This window comes from Silene latifolia, chromosome 11, assembly GCF_048544455.1.
Source record: "Silene latifolia isolate original U9 population chromosome 11, ASM4854445v1, whole genome shotgun sequence".
Lineage (NCBI taxonomy): Eukaryota > Viridiplantae > Streptophyta > Magnoliopsida > Caryophyllales > Caryophyllaceae > Silene > Silene latifolia.
Genome location: NC_133536.1, coordinates 54,123,475 through 54,131,464, shown reverse-complemented (window position 1 = coordinate 54,131,464; position 7,990 = coordinate 54,123,475).

Below are 7,990 nucleotides of genomic sequence, written 5' to 3'. Positions count from 1 at the left end.
ATGGTCTAATGAGACTCGAGTTGGTTTATGTCTTACAAGTCTCATTGAAAAGGTAAGTGATGGGTAAAAAATGCAAGGATTCTTAGGCTCGCATTTCATCAAACATAACATGTGCATAAGTTGAAATCATAACAAGCAAGCAAATAAATCATGTGAACATATTAGATTAAGTATTAATCAATCCCCATGTTGGTTTCCCCTAATTACCCATTCATCCTAGCTAAGAGACTACTGACTCATTATCAAGTTTAACATGCTAACAAGGTTGTCAATCATATTAGGAAGGCAAAACATGATGAACAAGTAAGAAAGATTAACAATAATTAAAACAAGGATTAAGAGAATTATACCTATGGAGATTCCAAAATAATAATGCAAAGAATAATAGAAGTACTTGATGATTGATGGAAGGTTGTCAATCTCCCAATAAACCCAAATGACCTTCTAATTACTCAATAATAAACTTGAATTACTCAATAATAAACTTGAACAATAATTAAGGAAAGATTGATGTGTAATTTTGTGGAAAGATTAAAGGATAATCTATTCTAATCTACTTCTAATCTAATCCAAGGAAAGTTGATTTAATCTAAGAAAGCTTGATGGTTTGATTATTACAAATGGAGTATATATAGTGGTACATCATTAGGTTAAGCAAGGGTAGATTAGTAATTAACAATGCTAATTGTTGAGTTGAGGAAGTGCTCCTCTCCAAGGAAGATGCTAGTCTCCTTTTTGCTAGTCTCGTATGGATATGCGCGGATCACGGATCACGTAGCAAGAAAAAGCTTCCTGTCCAATAATATGCTCGTCCCGTGCTGAAAACGAGCATCCTGAGCCTCAACCCGAGCGGGTTGAATTTGTCCCGAGCGGGTTGAGCTGTATCATGCCTTACTTGAACTCGGATTGGAAAACGGACGTCATTTCCTCATCCGGACTCCTATTGGAGTGATTCAAAAGCCTAGACCGCTTGATTTTTCGACGCCGTTTCATCTAGCATACTTTCAGAGCCAAAAGAATAACTCTCAGTTTGGTTCCGAGCAATTTCTTCTTGCATTGACTTTCTTCTCGTCATCCTTGCTTTTTAGCCTATGATCCTTCTATATACTCTTTATTCCTACATCCTTGGTTATCATTCTTGCCTCCTCTTCATACTAGTTTATCCAATATCATCAAAAAGCTTCTAAATATGCACGGGAGACGGGAATTTCTGCCTAATTACCTTCTTTCCTACAAAACATACGAAATGCACTAGGAAAGCAAAATAGAAAGCATTTGACGGATAAAATGGCTATGGAATGTTATAATAGTATGCAAAATAGGCTCAATTAGGGGACTAAATGTGCGCAATTATGAGTCACATCAAATATCCCCAAACCGAACCTTTACTCATCCCGAGTAAAGAGGTGACAAAAACTAGGACCCTTATTCAAACTAACCTACTAATATAGGCTATTCACTGTCTTACTGAGAAAGAACAGGTCCTTGCTTTTCAACAATACAGACAAGGAGGGGGTTCTTCTTACAACAATCAAGGGGCAGTCCATCCTAATTTGAGGTGGACAAGTCAAAATGTACTCAATCCTACTCCTCCACCGCAGCAGCAGCAGCCATATGTCCCTCCTCATAAGGCTCAACAAGGCTTTCAAAAGCCTCCTTCCTTTCCTCCACCAAATCAAGGTGCATCATCTTTAGGTGGGGTAAGTGAGCTAGGTGAGCTTAAAGTCGATATTGCAGTCGTTGACAAAGCAATGGCAGTTAAGTGACCAACAAAAAGAAGCATCCATCAAGTCACTTAAAACTCAAGTTGCTCAGCTAGCCGCGAACCGGTCCACGAGGAAACAGGGTCATTTGCCGTCTCAATCTGAGAAGAATCAACATGAGACGGTGAATTTGATTAATTTGAGGAGCGGTCATTCTTTTGAAGGACCAAAATTATCTGATGACAGGGATATTTCAGACCCGAGGAAGGAAGTAAATGACGATGTACGGTCATTTGTTGCTGAAAACGAGCTGACCACGAAGAAGATACTCGATCGACTGGTTTCTGGGGGTCGATCGAGTAAAATTGAAGCTGAAAGGACTCGATCGAGTGGAATTATTATTCGATCGAGTGAACAGGATAAAGAAGAGGTCGATCGAGAGGTGCAAACAGCTCGATCGAGTGATATTGCTGAGGAAACTGTTCGATCGAGTGGTAATTTTGCTCGATCGAACACTGATGATATTGAAGACCTCGATCGAGAGCCTGCTAGTGCTCGATCGAGTGATATTTCACCTGGAAGAACTCGATCGAGAGGTAAAAAGTCTCGATCGAGTGATAAAGAGCTTGATCCAGCTGATACGTTGGAAGAAAGAAACAAAGGGTTCGAGATACCTATTACGGTGCCCTTCCCGAGGCGATTACAGAACAAAAAGGCCAATCAACAGTTCGGTAAATTTACTGAGCTCCGAAAAGCTTACAAGTCACTGTTCCATTTGCTGAATTGCTGACAAAGGTACCCTCTTATTTAAAATTTATGAAAGAAATTTTATCACGTAAGAGGCATATTAGTGATCATGAGACGGTAGCTTTGACCGAGTTAGGGACTGCCCTAGTTCAAAATAAGTTACCTCCTAAACAGTCAGACCCGGGTAGTTTCTCGATTCCTTGTCATATAGGTACCCATTTGATTGATAACGCGCTATGCGATCTTGGTGCTAGCGTGAGCGTCTTACCTTTGTCTCTTACTAAGAGACTTGGTTCGACTAAATTTAATTGCACGAATATGACTGTATAGATGGCCGACCGTAGTGTATCACGACCGTTAGGTGTCATTGAGGACATACCTGTTAAAATCGGGAGATTCTTTATTCCCATTGACTTTGTTGTGCTTGACATACCCGAGGACACTCACAACCCTATTATTTTAGGGAGACCATTTTTATTCACTGCTCGTGCAGTGATAGATGTCAGGGGTAAGACACTAACATTTCAGGTAGGAGACGAGGATTTAATTTTCCATCAGTCTAAGTCTCGAAGGGCTGCCATGCAAGCTCAACCTTGCAATGTCCTTTCCTCTACTGACCCTCATATTGACACTCCAGATGAAAATTTGGAATTTTGTGCTGCTATTGTGACCCCTCTGAAAGATCATAGATCCATATTAGACTCTCTAATAAAAATTAAATTATCTCATAATTTATCATTTAGGTGATCTATGTAACATGCATGCAAATATAAAAGCATAAAAATGAAAGTTTAAGGAAAAACAATTTTCTTACATTGATTTTATGGTAAAATGGGCACAAACTAGATCACCTTACTAGTTTGTTCTTGAGCTAAAAAGATATGGATGATCCTCCTTGAAAAACCTTCAAAAAGAAAGTCTCCTTTAAGTTGCACCCAAGAACTCAACCCAAAAATCTAACAAGTATTTAACTAGAAACTTGTTAAAATTATACCCTTGATAATATTTTAATATTACTAACTCTCTTAGTAAATATTAATTTTGTATACTAACAATCTTAGTAAGAGGATGCTTTATTATTTTTAGAGAGAAGAAGATACACATGCAAAATGTTCAAGTGTTGTTGTGTGTAAAAATGAGCAAACATTTTGGAGTGTATAAGGGGGGAAAACCGGTGGGAGGGTAGAGTGTAGGAGTGGACAAATTGTCTTATATTATTTAATCTTACATCACATGCAAAATCTATAATAGGATAACTTATGGAAGTATATAAAGTAAGGTGAAATGATTATGTTCCTAATCATCCACTATTCTATTTTACACGGTCAACTTGCCCATTTACTGGTCCATATTGGTTCTTATATTTGTCGCACAAATACGTATAATTTTATTTTAAACATCGTTTCATGTTTAAATACTTCCATAATTAATTCGTCCAAATCACTCCGTAAATATACGTGTACCACTACACATATTATTTACTTACTAATATTAATCACATTAATCAATTAGTACAATTTTAGTGAATTAACAATTAATTAACTAAAACCCGTCTCCCAAAATTTATTATTCAATTATCGCATAGTTAAATAATAACTGTCGTGCTTCGAGTTCGCAACTCGAAATCTCTCTAAAATAATCAACTAACCTTTTAGTCTATAAATCAAGGGACTAAATAAATTGTATCTCATACAATTAATTAGTTGTCAATTGGGGTTCGTTCCTTTAGGTGTGACCGAAAGGGGTCAGTTGATCACCGCCGTCTCACGACAATAACGTCAAACTCTAGTCAGCCAACCGTTATCGATTTACGTTAATCAACTGACGAGGATCAAATAATTAAATATCTGATGATATTCCATTAATGAGATTTATTATGTAAACGCACTATTGTGGAGGACACTAACTCCAACAATCTCCCACTTGTCCGACACAAGGTGTGCGCTACCAATTCTCTTGTCCGTTTTAATCTCTCACTCAATGCAAGGTGTCTTTCAGGTCACACTTGTACACGAACATATCGCGAGTGGTTTTCTCGATCGGGAGTGTGGCTACCTGACCGGAAAAATCTCTCACAGATTACTTCCGAGCGTGGCCACGCATTTGTAGTCATTAACTCCTCGAGTGGCCTTGAGATATAGTTACCCAACGTGGATGGACAATTCATGTATGCCCTATCTATCCTACTGCACAATACAGATCACCATGACCTAGTAAATGCCCTTTTGGCCTCCTTTCACGGCACGGCCTAGGACAAAAACCAAAGTCACTCGAAAACTGCACTTGCTCAGATAATAGTCTCCAGTCAAAAGAATCGACTCATTAGAACATCTTAGAGATCCCCGCCATGACCAGGCGTCTATAATAGAACTTAGGGACTCTCTAAATGGTCACTGTCCGGCAAAGTGTCACACACTCTGCCTATGTAATCGACTAGTCATCACGTATGACCTTATGGTGTTGAACAACCATCAATCGACTTACAATCTAGTCACTCCGAGACGTCACCTCATTAAGTGACTAGGGACAAAATACAATGTTCATTTTACTCACTTGAATAGTGTTCAACATTGTCTCCACAACTTATTCAGATAAACAAGGTATTAAAATTTAGTCACACTAAATAAAAGATTCATAAAAGAATGATTGCGAAAACGATGAATGTGATTATCATATATATAATAAGAGATACACTATCCAATTATTACATATCCATAATCTAAAGAAAATCTGGTACTCGTCTCAATCCCATAGCGACGACATGACCATCATGCTTAGCCTTTGATAAAGGCTTGGTTAAAGAATCAGCAATATTATCATCTGTCCCAACCTTACAAATGTCAATTTCCTTCCTTTCCACATAATCTCTAGTTACATGGTATTTCCTTTCAATGTGTCTAGATTTGTTACTAAACTTAGGCTCTTTGTCTTGAAAAATAGCTCCACTGTTATCACAATATAGAGTGATAGGATCTTTGGCGGAATGGACTACTCCTAGCCCCTCCATGAATTGCCTAATCCAAACAGCTTCCTTCGCAGCCTTCGTACGCCGCAAGGTACTCACCTCTTGTTGTAGAATCCGCAGATAACGCTTTGCTTGAAGCTCTTCCAGCAAACAGCTCCTCCATTTAGCATAAACACAAAGCCGGATTGGGATTTCATGTCATCCCGATCGGTTTGGAAACTTGCGTCCGTGTAACCTCTTACACGCAACTCAGTTTCTCCTCCAAACACTAAGAACGAATCCTTAGTCCTTCTCAAGTACTTAAGGATGTTCTTTACGGCTATCCAGTGACTCTCACCAGGCTTGGCTTGATAACGACTTGTCATGCTCAAGGCATACGCAACGTCGGGACGAGTGCAAATCATAGCATACATGATAGACCCAACAGCGGAAGCATAAAGGACGGTCTTCATGTGTTCAATTTCCTTAGGGGTGGAGGGAGACTGTGACTTGCTCAAAGTAATCCCTTGGCCCATAGGTAGAAATCCTCTCTTGGAGTCTTTCATATTGAACCGGTCAAGAACTTTGTCAATATAAGTTTCTTGACTCAATGCTAGTATCCTCTTGGACCTATCCCTATAGATCCGAATACCTAAGATTCGTTGTGCCTCTCCCAAGTCCTTCATTTGGAAGTGTTTCCCTAGCCACTCCTTAACGGAAGTGAGTGATGGAACATCATTCCCAATGAGCAATATGTCATCCACATATAGGACAAGGAATGCAACCTTACTCCCACTAAACTTCATGTATAAACACGGTTCTTCCACACTTCTAGTGAAACCGTATTGTTTAATAACATGATCAAAGCGATGATTCCAACTCCTAGATGCTTGCTTAAGACCATAAATAGACTTCTTGAGCTTACACACTTTCTTAGGGTTAGATGTATCCATAAAACCTTCAGGTTGTATCATGTACACCTCTTCTTCTAGAATCCCATTCAAGAAGGCGGTTTTGACATCCATTTGCCAAATCTCATAATCATGAAATGCGGCAACCGCTAAGATTATCCTAATGGACCTAAGCATAGCGACTGGAGCGAAGGTTTCGTCATAGTGTAAACCATGAACTTGAGTGAAACCTTTTGCCACCAATCTAGCTTTGTAAACATCCACATGTTTATCCATGCCGAGCTTAATTTTATATATCCATTTACACTGAAGGGGTCGCACTCCCTCAGGTAAATCCACCAAGTCCCATACTTGGTTCTCGTACATGGAATCCATTTCAGACCACATGGCTTCTAGCCAAAGCGAGGAGTCGGGACTAGACATGGTCGATTTGTAGGTAGTGGGTTCATCACTTTCCAAAAGTAACAAAACACCATCCTCTTCGATGTTACCAAGGTAGCGGTCAGGTGGATTAGAAATCCTACTTGACTTTCTAGGAACAATTACCGTTTCAGAGGAAGAGGGAATGATATCCTCCACGTTCTCCTCTACCTCATTCTCGGTTTGTGGCTCTCGAACTTCTTCAAGTTCAAATTTTCTCCCACTCTGTCTCCTAGAAATAAACTCCTTTTCTAGGAAGATAGCATCACGAGCCACAAACACTTTGTTCTCGTGTTTATTGTAGAAGTAATAGCCACGAGTTTCCCTTGGATATCCTACAAAAAGACATTTATCAGACCTGGGTGCAAGCTTATTGTCAGACTTGATCTTGACGTACGCTTCGCAACCCCAAATACACATGAATGACAAATGAGGGACTTTCCCCGTCCATATCTCATATGCAGTCTTATCGGCCGCTTTAGTCGGGCTTCGATTTAGTGAAAATGTTGCAGACAAGAGGGCAAAACCCCAAAATGAACTAGGAAGCTCAGTTAGACTCATCATAGACCGAACCATGTCTAATAAAGTTCGGTTTCTCATTTAAGTCCAAACTAATTATCCAAACTGTTTTGAACCTCAAAATTAGTCCTCACTAATTTTATGATGAATAATTAGTTTGATTTGGTGATATTTTACGCATGCCAAAATCGCCATTCACATGCATTTTATTTTCACGGTTGTCAATTCACGTCATTTACATTCACCGAATTAATTCACTTATAAGGAATTTATGACTAAATTGACAAGATCTCTCACATAACTAAAATTGAGATTAGCCTTACCAATTAGTAACACCTATGAATCTCTTATTCATTAGAGCCACGCTCGCCCAAGCGGGGTGTTCTCTTTTTACCTTGGGTAAGTAGGTTGGTAAACGGTTATCACACGCTAAAATTGGTTGGACTCAACGGGATATAAGACGGTCTTGTGTTCCGGGGCTAGTAGATGGATTTAAGGAAATTCGTCGACCAAGAGTTCTAGAGGTAGAATTAGTCAACGTGACTTACCGAATTTACACAATTATGGGATGTTTCGCCCAAGCGATGCTCATTTTTGTTTAATATTTGGGTCTTGGAATCATTTATATAATTTAGTGGGAGATCATTATATAAATGCTAAAACTTGTTAAACATGTTTTCACAAGTAAATTTTTAAAACAATGGATGTTAATTTTTCCTTTTTGTTGTAGCATTTTAATTCGCAAT